Below are 17050 nucleotides of genomic sequence, written 5' to 3' on the forward strand. Positions count from 1 at the left end.
GGAAAAAGATTCTTCTGCATGAGAGTGGCAGAGCACTGGAACCAGTGCCTGAGATGTGATATCTCAATCCACATTGAACCTTGAGCGCGCAAGGCCTAGGATCTCAATATCTAGTGTGAAGTTAGCCCTGGGTAGAAAAGGTGTTTGGACTAGGTGACCTCAACACGTTGCTTTCAGCCAAAATCTTTTTTTCAAATGATTCTTCTGCAGCCATTAGTACCCATTCTTCATACCAAAGTTCATTCTGGCTGTGTATGATAGAAGTCAGTTTTTTACCACAAGATGATTCAAAAGTATCCTTATGTTGCTTCACAAAAATTACCTTTTTTTCCAGGCTTTTCATCTTGGTGGCTTCATCTCAGAAGTCACTCAGATTCCCAGAGTAGCTGGATTCTTGTCTGCTTTCGCAGGTGTGGGGTAAGGCTTACTCTGGAATACAAGCTCTAGAGCATAAGGCATTAACAACAGTTATTGAAAGAGGTGAATTGTACTCATGGACTTCTTGTTCACTACTGTAAATGACTCATTTATTTCAACTTATGGTAGTTTAGGAAACAAATAATAAATGTTTCTTTAAGGTAGTGAAGTAACAGCTGTATTTCTGGCTTCCTTACTGGGAGTTAGTAGCTTAGGTAATTGGGTTCATTGCTATTTGGAGCATAAGCAGCAAGCATTCATTCTCCATACAGCCAGCATGTAAAATTTGCAAGAGGTGCGTACAGTGCATACTCAAGCAATGTAAATCATTTAGCAGCCCACATAATGGATGTCTGGTTATTGGACTAAAAAAATCCACTTGGTAGTACAGGCAGATGAGTCACGAACAAGTTTCCCAGTTATACATAAAGTGATTGTATCCACAAGAGGCTCTGAAAGCTGAATAGACTTTAGCTCTCCAGCCACTGCAAGGGAAGATGAAAAGCTGTTGCAGTATTTTCACGTATTCTGAATATGTTTATTCAGTGCCAAGATGGCATTTTGCTGCACTTAGTAATTATTACTGACCTAGCCTTGCTCTAATTACTTGAGGGACTGGTGGTTCTTCTCTGTTTGCTGAGGGCTCATGGTGGTGAACATGTGTAAACAGATCTGTCTTGAAAGTAAGTTTGAACTTTGTACCAGAGTTGTTTGGTTGCAGAGCCTTCCCTGCCTGAATTGGAAGCTAGGGAATCTTCCCTGTGCTTGAGAAGCAGTGTGCAGTTGTTGTGGAAGTCAGCCTTGGCTAATAGTTCAGCAGAGATTTCCTGGGATTAAACTATCAGTGAGCTATGGCCCTCATTTAGACCGCTGACATCAGAGCTGGAGTGCGCTGGCTGAGTATCAGCAGCTGTAAGGGATGCAGATGATGGGCTTTCTCCTTGCCAATGGATGTCAAATCCCTAAACTTTTTCACTCATTCAGTATCTATTTGCCAGTCAGCAAATGCTGTGAGCAGCAAAGCATGGATCTGAACTCTGTTTCTTTCCTTTCTGGAATAGCTCCTATGTTACAGGAGAGGAAACGTTGCCCCTTTCTGTTGCACATCCCTCCTCTTGCTTTCAATGTCACAACATTATGAATCAGTGGGGAAATTAAACATCTTACAACTTCTTGTTTGAAATGAGAACTTGTTTAGTCCCTTTTAAGAACTCTCCTTGCTATCAGTTACCTCACCTGGATTTTGCCTAGACTCTCACAAAACTTTTTTTTCTTGACTATATCCCTCCATCCACTTTCCCATGCTCGTTTGTGCACCCGTATCACAGATGAAATGGGCACATATTTGTGATCATGGACTTTAGCTGGTTTGTTGCAGAGAACAGAATACCATGGGTCAAACTCATTGGAACTTAGTGTTTGCCTGAGTTGCCTCATTAAGCTGAATTTGGCCCTTTAAGTCCTAAAGAAATAGTAATAAAATTTTGTATGATATTTCTGTTGCAGGAGTGTTTTGTTTTACTTTGGGAGACACTGTGGTAACTTTAAAGCAAAAAGCACTGATCAGCGGTTTTGAGTTATCCTTGCAGAGTCTGGGAAGCTCTGCCAGTTACACTAAAATAAAAGAAGAGGGTCTCTTGGGTTTTAAAATGTATGTGCTGATGCTCTGCACTTGTTTTCAGTCCAGGATCTCTAAGTGGTCCATGAGAGTTAGTGGGTGATACCTGCTGTTTCAGGAGGGGAATCCTGCGCCCACAGAAAAATGCGGTCGTGGAAAGCTGTCTTTTTAATGCTGTCACAAAAGGGCAAAGCACTTTAGAAAGATGTGGTCTCCCCAGACTCAGAGCTGTAACCCCAAGCAAGATCAAGGATAACAATTTCCCATGGATGTGAAAGGAGGAGGAGGAGGGATAAGAACATGGATTATAGATCAAAGCGGTAACATTTTGTAAATGATAATGTGGAACCTACTCTAGGCCATGGATCCTTTTAATGCAATTTGTTTTTCCTTCCTGACTGGCAGATGTGGCTCTCTGTATGTACTTCTGTTTCTCTTTTCTCCCCCCTCTCTTCTCCTGTTCCAAAACCCTTGTCACAGGTCAGGGTGGTGTGAGCTAGCTGCTTAGCTGCTGTACAGAACTGAGAAAAAGTAAGAGCCCTGCCTGAAGGGGCTGTTGACCAATTTGTGTGAATCTCACTAAATCCAGCCTCTAGTTCAGTTGTTCTTCAGTGCTAATGGAAATAATTTCTCATTTACGTGGACAGAATTGAGATAACAATCAGACTCAAAGTAGCCCTTTGAAAAAATGTAGGGTTTGTCCCTAGGAGGTGACGTATACCTAGCTGCTAAGAGAAGTCATCCTGGGGTGTTCCTGGGTACTGACCTGGGCTGGTAGTGGAAGCAGTTCATACAGAGGTGACTCCAGTATCTCTGCCCTGTCTTGCGTTGTGCCACAGCTTCAAAGTGCTGAGCAACAATAAACCTGAAAGTCTTTAGGAAACTAGTGAAGTTAAACAAAGTCCACTGAAAGTGGAGAGAAAAGTCTCTGGTAAGGCAATAGATTAGATACCAACCTTGCAGTTTCTTTGTTCTCTTTCCAGGTGTGGAATAAAGACAAGACATAGGCTTTTATTCCAGAAACAGTCACTCTCCAGTGAGACAAACAAATTCTCCCCAAACTTTGCTGGTGACAGAAGACAGGGAAGGGTAATTGATGAACCATTGTGCAGATGTTTAGAGAGCTGTTAAGATTTATGGGTGAAGACTGTTCTACCCTGAAGATGCAGTGGTTTTATAAGGAAGAAACTGACATGTCAGTGGGAGATAACCTTCTCAATTTCTCTTCCTGTCAGTGTAAGCTGATTTTAGACCTAAGAGTAAACTGCAAATTACCCAGCTGCAGTTTTTGGATGGTACAGTACTTGGTGCAATAGAATAGGCCATTTTTCTACGTGATTTTTTTGCTAGAAATAACATGTCCAAGTCTATGACTGGACTGTTACAGGAAGATAAAATCATCATGTGCAATAAATAGGACATAAATCCTGGGATATACCATTTAAATATTTCGGTGTTGAGCAATTAAAGTCTTTGTGTTGATTAATTTGATTTTTTTGTGTCTATGTGTTTGAGATTCCTGCTAGGGACTGTATCTAAAGACGCAGATAGCTTGAGCTTTCAAGTATCAGGCACTACAGCTAAGAGGTGTTTATGGCTTTCCTCCTCTGAAGGCAATAAAGGCCTTGAAGGAACAATTTTTATGGAGCCTTCAGATAAAAGATATTAGAGTAAAAGGCTGGTTTACTTTCTATGAACATGGGAAACAAAGAGAAGAAGAGTGCTGTATTTTTAGGATGCTAGAGAGAGACACTGTTCATAAGGTCTCAGTGTTTTAAATAAGTCTGGTGCTGAATATAATACCAGCTAAATAAGGAAAAAGATACTATCTGTATTGTGGAAGAAAGTTAAGCAACTCTTCAATTGAAAACTTTAGTGAATTTCTACAAAGTAATTGCCTTATGTACCTACTAAATCATTTTAATTCTTGACAGATAATGTACTAAAGAAAATAAAGTGGGATTATAATGGGGTTTGGAGGCTATGTACTTTGTGGGAAACCAGACTGTTAGGATAAATTTTTCCACTTGGTTTAACCTGTTACCTTGCAGGGCTCCTGTCATCAGAGACTAAAGTAGACCAGACTCCCTCACTGAGTTGCCATCTTGTTCTGCCTGAAATGTGCCCTGCTCTTGTACCTCCCTCTGCTGAGCTATCCTATAGCTATTTATTTTCCGGCCTTTCCCTTCTTTAGACAAAAGCAGCCTTGTGATGTTGATCAAAAGTGGAAGGAAAACTTCTTGATGTTATGCCGTTATTCCAGTTTTTAATGACGCATGGCCATCCTGAGACATTTTGTCATTTCTGTACTGCTTTTTAAGGTCAATTCTTAATAAAAATAAGCCAGTATGTTAATTGAGTAGATGATCTGTATCCCAGATCAGCTTACAGGATTCATAAATTATCAGAGAACAGGTCCAAATCTGTTTGAAAAAGTCATTGAGGTTAATTGCGAAGATGAAGTACAGCATAATATTACGTAGCACAAGCCAAAGCAAGGTGAGGTGCAGAGAGTTAGGCAGGGCTCTTACATCAGCAGTGAAACTGCCCACAGAGCAGGTGAGAGGTCTTGCTGAGAAAGCAGAAGAATGCAAATGCTTTTCTTTTTGTCCACAGTTTGCAACTTCTTACTCAAGTCTTTTTTTTTTTCCCTTCCCCTAGAACATTCATTTAAAAGAAGAAAAAAAGTCTGACACAGCTTTGGGGGGATCTTAACCTTTAGCTTCCTGGCCCCCCCACCCCCATCCCCCATCTGCTTGTGATTAAGTGATGTTTCGAGGCAGATCTCTTATGATGGTACATTGGTTGTACACCTTGTAGAGTGTGGCCAGCTCTACCTACTTTCAAGCCAACTTTGACTGTTCAAATTATCCAGGGAATGGACTGCTGAATGGAGGTTTTTTGCTGTGTGAAAAGCAATGGGTTGCACTTTGATGTCAGTGAAGTATTCTGTTAAATTTGAAGGCAGGAGTTGAAAAGGGGAAAACATGGTTGAAAGCTCAACAGTGATGTTTAGCTGTTGCAGGATTCATACAGGCAGAGAGCTCTGGCTGTATGGATCAGGCTGAAGGTCTAGAAAACCTTTGACCTTGCTTATAGGCTGTGCTCCCTTCCACTCTTTCTGTTTCAGTCTGCTTATTTATTTTGTTTATTGCTAGCTAACAATTCTCACTTGTTATATAATTCTGAATGCAGATTGTTTGAACCAAGATTTGTGTTTTGACTTGCTTTTATGAGGTATCTGGTACATAAAGTAATTAACAATTAAACTGACAACTCAGGTGGAGAAGTCCTTCTGGTGTAAAGACATAATGTAAATGTTAATAGCTCTTATTTCAAAAGCAGTGTGTCTTAAGCTTAAGTCATAATAGGGAGTAGATAATATTTAGAGTACCTGAGTAGGTTACTCAGACTTGGGAAGAATTCTGAAAGTGAGACATCAATTCAACTTAAAAGGATCAATGCTATGCGTAGATCAGGAAGCCTTTTCCTGGACATACCACTGTAATATGCAAATAGGTGCCTATGGAATGAAAATTTACAGAATGCTGCAAATGACTGATTTTTGTTGGGGCTGCTAATGCAGTTGGTTTGGTGTGGTGAATGGTTGGATTGTAAGCCCTTTTGGGAAGAGAATATTTTCTCGTGTAAGAGGCTTCAGTGTTCTTCAAGGCCCCGTAGTCCTCTTGAACAGTAACCTACAACATGCACTTTGGCTGCTTTTGTGGAGTGCCACATGTGGAGTTAGGATTTGGTGGTGCAGGGAAAGAAGTAGGGGAAGCCCTAATGGCTTATTTTGACACGTGACCTAATTTACCTATGATGTTGATAAATGGGAAAAACGCATGCAGAAATAGAACACGCTATATATATTTCTGAATGCTTTTTTAAAATTCTCTGCAGCACTCTCTCCTCTGTGAGCATATAGGATTATGCATTAAGACAGAATTAATCCCTCATTGTGAAACACACAGGCTCAGCATTTGCCACGGCTTTGCTTTAAGAAAAGGATTCAGACATTGTGGTCTCCATCAAAGAATGGCAGATTCTTGGCAGAACCTTCTTCCATTTGTTTCTGCAAGTGAAACAGTTAATAAATCAGTCATGCATCATTGCTGGATTAGCAATCACACCCCCAAATGCTAATAACTGTTCTCACTCTTTCTCCTGAAGATTACCCTTAAATCCTATCAAAGGACAAGATGCCTTTTGCCTTGCCTGGCATTAGCACCCTAGTGACTTACAGGCAAAGTCAATAGTCAGTAAACTAACTCTCCGACATGGTGAAAGAACAGTCTGCCTTAACCAGACCCACTGTTTTGTAATATGGTTTTAGTTTCTCCTTTCTATGCCTCCACTTTTTTTGTTTTTCCATCTCAGCGAGTCTGGCCACTTAAACTCGGGCTGAACAGAAGGAAGTTTGCCACAATGAATCACTCAAAGGTCTGTTGCAGGGTCTCACAGACTGGGAGAGTTTTACAAGGCTGAAGACTGTGGAGAAGCTGGAGCCAAGAAAATGAGGAGAAGGTAGGTACTTAACATATTCGCTCTTTCTTGTTAATAGAGCAGATGAGCTTATTTATCTCTTGTCTGCAGCTGAATGTGGTCTGTAAAACTGCTTGCTCCTCTTGGTCTGAAAGCAGAGAAACAGCACCAGAGGCAGGTCGTAAATTTCCGAGAATTCATGGTCTGTGAGCTCTCCTTGTCTGCAGTTTTAAAGGAGAGTTGCTTAAGGTTGGAAGTTGGGCAAATAAATTATAACACTTTCCTTGGTTTTGCAATGTTCACCAATGAAATTGCTTGGCTCAGCAAGGACTCTTTTATTTACCTTGTAACTACTTCGTGTTGATTTTCATGGTGTTTGTTTATTATCACTGGGATTCATTTACAAAAACACAGTATTTTATATGCAGAAATAATAAAAAAAGCAAGATTATGAGTTATCATCACATATTTCACTTTTAAGGAGCAGATATTTTAAAAATAATTGGGTTGGACACCTACAAGATACATACACTAAAATATGTTGAATAGTAATTTATATTCTTATAGTTTAATTACATTTTACTGCATGGAGGATTCATATTAATATCTCTGTTAAATATTTTTCTCACAGCCGTATAATTTTTTTTTGCTAATCTGTTATTAGATTTAAAGGATGGTCTGGAGATCCTAAATCTTCTTAGTACGCAGACAAAGATAACAGGATATAAACTGAGGTATAAACAGCGTTTAAACTTTATCTTGAATACATAACCAGTGATGCATGATTGTGCAAGTAACTTTTTCAAGTGCTTCCCAGTAAATATGCAGCCACAGTATGTTTGCAGAGATGTTCTTTCTGATGTTATCAGCACTGTTATCTGTTGGAGTGAACTGTTAGATAAATAAATGGGCTAACGCTCAGATCAGGGCTCACCATGTCAGGCTGTAAGGCATCGGGCTGTTTAATTTGGAACTATTATTTCCTTGGATCACAGAATAAAGTCTTCACCAAAATTTTAGTTTGTTTCTTTTCTAGAGACTGCAAACAAAAACGTTGGAAGGGGTAGTGTGGGTGGGGCCAAAGTGAGAGAGCAAAGACCAGTGCAACTGGACAAAGAGGAGACATTAAATTTTTGATCATAGAATTGGAAAAAATTACTTGACCTGCATGAAAAATCTATATGTAGGGAGAGCAAAAATGTAAAAAAAACCCAAAATGTGGGAGGCACCCAGACTGAAACCAAACTTTGGTTTGTACCGTGTGCTCCCTTAAATGAGTAAGTGGTCCAACTCACTACCATTTAATCCTCCACCCTCACCTGACACTTATTCCTCTGTGGCCAGAGTCTCAGCTCACAGGCCACTTCTTTTTAAATGTAAAGGAACAGGTACTTCTAATTTAATTAAAAATTCAGGTTGTGAATTTCATAATTGTGAACAAAGTATTTCAGTGGCTTTCAAACCACCTCTTCCCTTTCTGGTTTTCAAACTACATTTTTCTGGCTGCTTAAAACTCTGCTTCTTTGTGTGTTCACTGACAGACTTGCTGCCTAACTGTGCCTGTTTGTCTCCCAGCAGACCATGCACGTGGTCCTCACTGGTGTCATGCCAAGCAAAAAACATGGCATAGGAACCAGAGGGCCCACATGATGCTTCTGTAATGCTGGGTTGCCTTCTTGCAGCCTGAGATCACTTGCTGTGTGAAGTTTCATTTGTTCTCTTTTGGTTTCAGCTTCTCCTCAATTGAGGTTAATAAAATTTTGCTTGCTACATAAAAAATACGGAGGAAAAGCAGTGCAAGTGCAAATACAGTTATGTAGCAGCTACTTGGGAAATGGAGTAAATATTTTAGATGAAAAACAATTAAGAAAATGTAAAGGCCTTAAAACTTTAAACTGATGGTTTTCAGTCCTCTAAAGGTATGAAACCTGTAGTGTTCAGGGCCTTTGATTTCTTTCTTTTTTTTTTCCCTCTCCCCAAAATGCTTAAAACTTCTTGGCTTATTTTAAAAGGGAAATTCTTTTTGTAGCATATCAGTACCTTACACTTGTCTTTTTTTTAAAAAAAAGAAAAAATAAGATGTGCAGTATAAACATTTGCATCTTAGCTTTTAATATGGCATGCAAACCTAGCATGATGTAAGGAAAGGTTGTTAAGAGAATAGCAGACTCTAAGCTCTGTGGCCACCAGGAAAATCTGAATTAAATTCCTGCTTTGCCACAGACCTTTCTCTCTCTCTCCCTCCTTTTCTTTTTAAAATCACCTTGGGCAAGGTGCTTTGTCAAGAAGGTCTCTCAACACCTAGGCTGTCTCTCTACACAGGGGCATCACAATGATGAGTACATAACAGACAGTGAGGTGCTTCAGTGTTGCTCTGATGGGAACTGTGTGAGTACCTACAACAGTCACCCCCTCTTCCTGCAGCAAGCCCTGCTCTGAGGAAGGTGGCTTCCTATCTGAATGGATGATGAGTAATATTTCAGTGTTGTGGTTTGGTATTCAGGCAGGTATTCAGTGGGCAACAGGAAATTGTGTGTGCACAAAGAACCAAATGTGAAATGCTGAGCCATATTGCCAAGCTGGAGAAAGATGCAGTGCTTCCATCTTGTGACATATGGTGTGTACTCCATTATGTTTCTTCATCCGCCCCAGGACACTAGAATCCTGAACCATGACTAGGTTTTAGAGGTGCTGTGGTAATACAAACACTAGTGCTACCACTACCAGCTTGATTTTGTTTTAATAACGGTCTTCTCTGCAAAACCACAAACCAAAATTAATTACACAAGGCAGGGGAATGTGGAATTGCTACAATAATTAGACCAGGACAGCAGCCTTGGTCCAGAAGAATTGCTTTAAGCACAACTGTGCTGGAGAAAGTTCAGTCTAGCTCATTAGGACCAAATGTTAAAATCATAGCCAGCTCCTGAACTGTCTTTTTAAAATTGCCTTTCCTACTGGCTACTGTTGTCTGCTTCCTCTGCTTGATAGCAGCTCCCACCCGATGGTGACTGCGCTCTGTACCTGCCCTGGCATGGGAAGTCAGAGGCTGTGAACCTCCTTCTGTGCTCTTCAGAGAATTTCCCATCTAATGTGTGCTTGTGTGCCAATTTGTTCAGATAAATATGGGTAGAGGAAAACATAGGTATGCCTCTCATTAGGGTTAGTAGTTACAGTTTATTTATGGCACCTTCTAGTTCTTGAAACTCTCTGGGACTAGTGAATATCTTATGTTCCAATAATACTTGTTAGCTGTATCTACAGAAGCTTATTTTCCTGTTTTTTTCCTTCACCTGTTACGAGTCCTGACCTGACAGCTTTGGTCTGCCAAGTGAGAGACCTATTGGATTTTACACCTACTACTCCCTTGCCTGTTTAGAAGCTAGTCTGCGTATGACTGCTATCATGCTGCCATAGCAAATAACTCCTCACAGGGCTGAGGTTAGGCTTTTGAAGCAAATAAAATTTGTAGTCACCCAAGTTACATCAATCAGAATGGAAATTTTAACTGCAGTTGTTCTAAAGATCAGTATAGGATTAGTGCTGATGAAATGTTGTAATCCCTGATTTCTTAAATCTCCTAAGAGCAAGTTGCATCCATAGTGGCATCTCCTTGGTCTCAAACAGCTGTGAGAGCAATTCTAAGGCTTTAATGAGTCAGTCCCCATAGGGAAGGACAGCAATGTTCACTTTCCTGAATGGATGCTAACTTCAAAAATGGGTACTGCCCCGCTGTCCACGGCCTGTGGACTCCCGAAAACAATGTATTGGTTTGATAGTGATAGTAGCAAAGAAGATGATATAAGGCTGAAGAGGAAAAAGACCAAAAGAAAAAGTGGTGGAACAACTTGACAATTGCATGGAGATGAGGAAGGATGCCTGAGGGAAAAAAGCAAGCAATATGGATGTATTCCTTATGAAATGGGATAGATGGGATTAAAGAAAACCTAAGAAAGTAATATTGAAGAAATATAAAACATAGTCATATCTAGTAAATATAAGCATAAAAGAGAGGTTCTGAGAGGCAAAAGAAAGAGCAAAAAAGAGAATACGTAATGAAAAAGGTCTTGCTGAGCTGACAGAAGAATGCCCCTGGAGGAGAAAAATGCAAAACTATAAAGAATTGAATATTATGACAAGCCTGAGGTGAAGCAGAAGCCTTGGCAACAAGGGAGATGAAGCACTTTGGAAGAAAGAAAAAGTAGGTTTTCAAATATAATACAAATGACACACATTTAGTGTTAATGTTAAGTGTTACTCTATTGAAAGCTGGATGATCAAGTATTATGCTAAAATATCTAGATTTTCTTTACCTGGGTAGGAAAATCACTGAGAAAGTTGAAGTGCTGTAATTTTTTCATAGCCTTTTCTACAACAGGTCTCATGTTTTTATTACCATCACTGGACGGTATGGTGGATGACCCAGAGAGCCTGCTACCCAAGGACATTAATTTTTAGCAGGTCTAATTTCCTTGATGCCTGCAGCATGACACAGAGGAAAGATGCCCCAGATGGCTTAAGGCAGGCTGAACGTAGTTATTGTCACACTGTGGTTGAAGCAGCACAAGCCTCAGTGTGGCCTGGATATGTCTGAGTAATGTTTGAGAGCTGAAACCAATGCTGTTGTCATTACTCTTCATATTTGTATCACTGGCGGTCAGGTGCAGGACTGTAGTGAGGTGTGTCAGGATTTAACTTCATAGATGTGAGAACAATGTCAACATTTATAAAAATGCACTAATGAACATGTTTAATGTTTTATGTAGTTGCTTCCACTTTTCTGCCCACAGACACATCTTTGCGTCTCGTTAGCCCTGGCTACTGCTAGGAAACTTAAGTGCCAAAAACCTCCACCCCATTTTAGCAGGGCTGACAACTGAGGGAAACCTGAGCTCCTGAAAGCCTTCATTCACTTTAAATGGAAAACACAATCAGGGCAGTTTAATTTTTGCTGGCAGAAGCAAGGATACACTCAAATGATCATCTTATCCTACAGCACAGCAAAGGTCATAAAAAGGACATTTTTGGAAATTATTTCCTCTGTCCCTAGCGGAAGAATGACACTTCTTGTAGAAGAGGAGTTGCTTTATTCAGCTAAGTTTTCACTGAGACCGAAAGATTAATCTTCAGGTAGCTCAAACCTCTTAGCATAATTGATTCTAAAAATATCTGTTTAGAACAAGACTTGGAATATAACTATATTGTTTCAAGTGAAAGGGGTAAAGCTCCAGTCTAGTCCTTCATGAACATAGTAAGTGCTGTGTATTTGATTTACCTCTTTAAAGTAACTTTTCCTTAGAATATCTTACCCCAGACTCTTTAGTGCATCTGATTTATGCAAAGCAGCTTATGTGTGTGGCAGTGGTGAACTACAGCTGTTAGGAGTTCTTTGTATTAGTATGTGTTAATTCTTGTATCCCCACTCAAAACATTTATCCCTGTTCTTGAAAAGTAGAAAACCATCACCCTGTGTCCTATTACCTCCTTTATAAATTTTATTTTTTGAAGCACAGAAAAGAAAACAAAAGGATCAGAGTGTGAAACAGAAGCTATTAGATGATTGAAAGAGTATATATACAGGGTGACAAAGGATGCAGGCAAAATAAAACCCATCAATTGAAACTGGTAAATTTTCTAGGCATACAATATTCTTGAAAAATTATGACGACAGGAGTACAAGAAAAGAAACTTTTGTTTCAGGTCTTTGGAAAATTTTATTACTAGCTTTAAGGGTCATTGCTGCAAGTTCAACCAAGTTCTAGAAAGTGTTATTCCTGTTTCTAACAAACCACATTTGATGGGACTCTGGAGTACTGTCCTCATAGTAATCCTCTTGTGTATTATTCTTGTATTTCTACACAATACCTCTTTAATGTATTGTCATGCCAACATATGCCTTTCTGTTGGGAAGTTTTCCACATACAAATTATTCTAGCTACTTTTGTTGAACAAGCAAGCCATGGTGTATAGCTTGTTTCATTTACTCACATTTACACCTGCTCTGGATGAGAACCATTTTTGAGAGTTATGGAGTTTGACTCTACCACTAACTTTCTGTGTGATTGGTCTTAGAGACATAGGACTAGATATTCAAAAGTGTTCTTCAGATCTGGGTATTTAGCTTGAAGTGTTAATCTTCAAGTTCTGGTAACATTTTCAGAAATGCTAAATGCCTGCTGTGATCACAGAATTGTTCAGGGGAACACCACTACCTCTAAAACTCAGTCTTTTCAGTAGCTTAACCCTGCAACAAAAACATTAGGGTATTCAAAGAAGCAGCCATTTTGGACAAAAATAAAAAAAATATTTCTGTAGTGTGTCAGTTGCCTTCAGTAGTGAAGCGCAGCCAGTTCTTAGCAGCCACCCTTGTAAACCCTTTTAAAATGGGTGAATGAATGTCTCTGAATAGATACTTTTGTCTTGAGCCTGGTAGTAGCGAATGTTCATACTGTGAGTGAGACTCCTACTACTAAAAGCAGCTTCAACACACTCTCATGGAGGCCCGTGACCAGTAACCTTACCCAAAGCTTTGTTGTAGCCAGGCACTCATCCCGCTGTGAATGGCATAGACGTTGTAAGTAAGGGGACTACTCACATGCCTTTTTATTTTTGTACATATCATCTGACTGGACTGGGAGTGGAGAGCTCTAGCTCTTGAGCTAGAGCAACAGTAGCAAGTTCCATTTTATGTTGACATAAATTATGATTTGCACCCCGACCATCCCGTGCCATCATTTCTCTCTAGTTCTGGTAAGTCAAGTTTACCCTCAATGCTTTGGAGGTCTAGAGACCCTTGGCAGATTGAGCTGATCAGCTGTGCCAGATACCTGATGCCCTCTGCGTTCAAGTCCTGTCTGTTTCCTCCTTTTTGAGAGTGTGTTACCCATTGGTGTGCTTAGCTTTTGATATTTATTCTGGTGTGGTTTTAGAGTTTTCGTTGTCCTTCTGTGAGATTATTGTGTATTCTGCATTCATTGGTACAAAAAGGCTTGCAATGTGAGGAAATGTGGGTAAGCATCTTCCTTTGTGTATTTAATTTATGCCTATCCCTCCTGATAATATGTTCCATAGCTCAAGTATGTCAGCTAAAAATGCTCATCCCTGAGCACCTGACAGTTTTTCCTGATAAGCTTCAGATAGTTTCAGTATCTGCAAGGCCTGTTGTTACGGTAGTGGAGTGCTGCAAAAAAAATATAAGAATTAAATGGTTTACATATAGCCAAGTCCTAATAATTAAAGGTACCTTTTAGGTTAGGAACAAGAGCTTAAAATGTGTGTAGTTTGACTAGATGGGAAGCCAGCGGGAGCTCTACAGTACTGAAGTTGATGTGCTTTCATAGCCTGCTTGGAAGGCACGCAGCAGGAACCTGGACATTTGCAGTAGGCCAAACTGGAGATACCTAAAGGCATATACCATGATCCCCCACCATCTGAAAGGGATATGGGTGCAGCCTCCAGACTATGTTTTAGCTGAAGGTGGAAGAAAGGTCTGTTTCTCAATATTTTTCCTGCAGACCATTAGCATGGCTCTGTTGCCATCTTTTTAGCTGCTGTTGCTATAGAAAATAGTGGTTAAAGCTGGCAAGATAGTGGAATTATTTTAATTCAACATTCTTGAAGACTGTGGTGTCTCTATTTGCCAGTCTTTAATATTTGTACAATGGTGGAACAGTCACGGGCATGTTTGCAAATCCCAGAAGGCTTGTCATGGAAATCTATTCTCTGTTGTTTGCTATGGATTATTTTCTAGGAAAGTTTCAGCCATCCACTCAGCAAAAAAGGCAATGGGTGAAAAGCATACACATAACTCCAACAGTCGATAGCTCGTATGTTCATGAGCAACCAGTGTCTGCAAAATGGGTCACCAAACTGTTTGGAAAAACCATACAGGGACAAAATGTGTTCCTCAACAGTAAGAAATATGTGTGAGTGATTGTGAATTAAAGAAGATCAAAATTAGTGTCAGCTGACAAATAGTATTCATTCAACACTGGCACTTAAAACCTCAAAGACTTCCTGGAAGCGTAGAAAACAGTTTGCTTGTAGGGGATGTACCTTACATAAACATAATGCCTCTTTTTAGTCAATCTTATGTAGACATTCTGAGAAGATTCAGTCCAACCAACATAAAATAATGCAGTATCTAATTTTCTGCTGCTTTGCAACTCATCTATTTGCATACATATGTCCAGCACTATAAAGACTGAAGAATCAAAAGTAAAGCTCATAGTTACCTAAGGAAATCTACAGGGAAAATACTTTAAAGCTATTTCAGTATGGTTACAACGAGGTGCTTCGTGTCAGTTTGATGTTGAATCAGTGGAATGTTGTTTCAGCAATGGGATATGACAGAGCGATAAAAGCAAGACTTCTGGTTTTCTAACAAAGCAGTTGCTGTCAGACTGAAGGCCAAGTATAGTACTGGAAAAAGTTGTGTTACGTACAGGAGGGGGTATACAATGAAATTTCTGATAAACCACTTTAGAGGTCTTCAAATATCTGAAATCATAGAGCTGAGGTAATGTGTAAGAAGTTACACAGATCCTCTGTAGTGAGATGCTTCTCACCCTAATCATAAACAGTTTGATCCAGAGGGACATGTAGGCATCCCTTTATGGATTAAAGCCCTAGTGCCTATATTGATTACTGAATAGAAAACAACTTTATAGGATGTTACAGCTTTTGTAATTCATTCAGATACTTTACAGAGATTGTGGAGGTGATACCTGGATAGGTTATAATAAATACACAGATCTTGGGAGCTACAATGCTTTCACTGTACTGGATGATCAGCACCATGTAAGCACAGTATAGAAATCCACATATCACAGCACTGTTCTGTTTCTTCTCTGAATGTTTTATTGCTTGGCTAAGTTAATTGTACACAGGCACAGCATGATGTTCCTTAGCTGCTTCCTTTCAAGCTGAGGGAAAACACTTGATAAAGGACAAAAACTCTGATTTGCAGCAGATCAAAGCAAATCCCATTTTAATTGGAAAATGTGAAGGCATTTCTTCTTATTTAGTCATCTTGCCTGCCAAATTTGAGCCTTCTATCTCCAGCCATTTCAGCACAAGTCTTTTTTTTACATTCTTTTGGTGTATATGTTTAGAAAAGGAAAAGTTTATTTTATTTTTCATACTGCAAAGTTACTGAACTGCTTTTGCTTAGTTTTAATGTTTGTCTTTTTAAAAGCTACCTGGAAGTTATCAGCTTGAAATGTGAGTTTCAGAGTTCTTCATAACTGATACTATAGTATTATCAGGAGATAAGGAGAGAGGAAAGGAACTTTCTATAGATGTTTATTAATTTTGCTTGTTAGTTAATGAAATTGTTACCTTTGCATATTGGTTACCTACAAAGAGGACTCTTTCCATAAAGACTTTGTTGACTTTTTGGACATGCAGGCTGTTGTCCCAGGATAGTGTTCTGCCAATAGCTTCCAGTGGCTCATTTGTCTTTTACTGGAAGCTACCTTACCTTCACTTCTGCTAGTGTGACTGACTTCAGATCTATGAAATGGTCCATTTAAAAATCAAATAAGATAGGTTCACATTTCAGCAGAGCCCACTCATTTTGCAAATCTGTTTTGGAGTGCAGTCACATGAATTGTTGGATTGTGCAGGGTATAAACTTCTGCCAGGCAGCTGTGTCTGTGAGGAGCAGAGCTAGGAACCTGTGGCAGTGGATATTCTGTTGAAGGAACAATGGCAAGGAACAACAGCCTGAAAACACAGATTCTCTGTAGAATTAAAAGGGCAGTATTCTTGCTGTTCTGCAGACTCCTCTATGAGTATTTTCTCCTGTTATAATGTGGAACTAGTCCCTGTCTTGGGTGCTTCCAAGTTCTAGTTTTGCTAGAAATGTTTTACATGCCTTATGTCATGAATGTGATGAAGGAGTTGAACAGGTTGTACCTAAACTGGGAAGAAACGATACATAAATAATGGGGTTTATTCTTTTAGCATCTGATACAAAGACCTTTTAAAGGTAGTAGAAAGTCATGACTGACTTCAGTGAACATGGAATCAATCCCTAAACCAATAACACCTGTTCAGTGATACAGTCATTGAAAGACTAATCGAATGAATAAGAAATGCTTTTGCAAAGGATTCTAATCATCATATGGCTCAGCCTGGTTCCTTATCCGAGGTCCCTCAGTGGCATGACTGCTTTCATCTCTTTGCCTAGCTTTGCAATAGCCTGAAGCATCGTAAAATCCCTCAGCCCTATGCCTTTTGTTGTATATAAGCGTATTCTTTGCCAAACTGCCTGGAACAGACATCACCTAGCATTGAAGTCTATCTAAATAGGAATGTTTTGTGGTTCTTTTGTTGCTGCTGTTCTTGTTTTGTGTGGGAGGATGATCTGTTTTGTTGATTTAATACGTTTCTGCAATTTTAGACTTTTTAGTAGTGCATTTGGTGTTTGAAAGCAGCTGGATTCTTTTATCTCTAAATTTGCCAAATGGAATTTATTCCACAAACCCTTTGGCATTTTCCAGAATATGCTGCCAAACCTGACTTTTT

At 39.5% G+C, this 17050-nt stretch overlaps 1 protein-coding gene across 1 annotated transcript in view; it reads left to right on the forward strand.

Moving 5' to 3' along the window:
- The first annotated feature begins 6489 nt into the window (after positions 1-6489).
- The window catches only part of TRIM2 (tripartite motif containing 2), a 117782-nt gene continuing 107221 nt past the window's right edge, over positions 6490-17050 (forward strand). The window contains exon 1 of the mRNA XM_027801663.2: positions 6490-6562. The gene's annotated coding sequence lies outside the window, so the exon portion shown is untranslated. The remainder of the gene's footprint in view (positions 6563-17050) is intronic.

This window comes from Falco cherrug, chromosome 1 (assembly GCF_023634085.1).
Source record: "Falco cherrug isolate bFalChe1 chromosome 1, bFalChe1.pri, whole genome shotgun sequence".
Lineage (NCBI taxonomy): Eukaryota > Metazoa > Chordata > Aves > Falconiformes > Falconidae > Falco > Falco cherrug.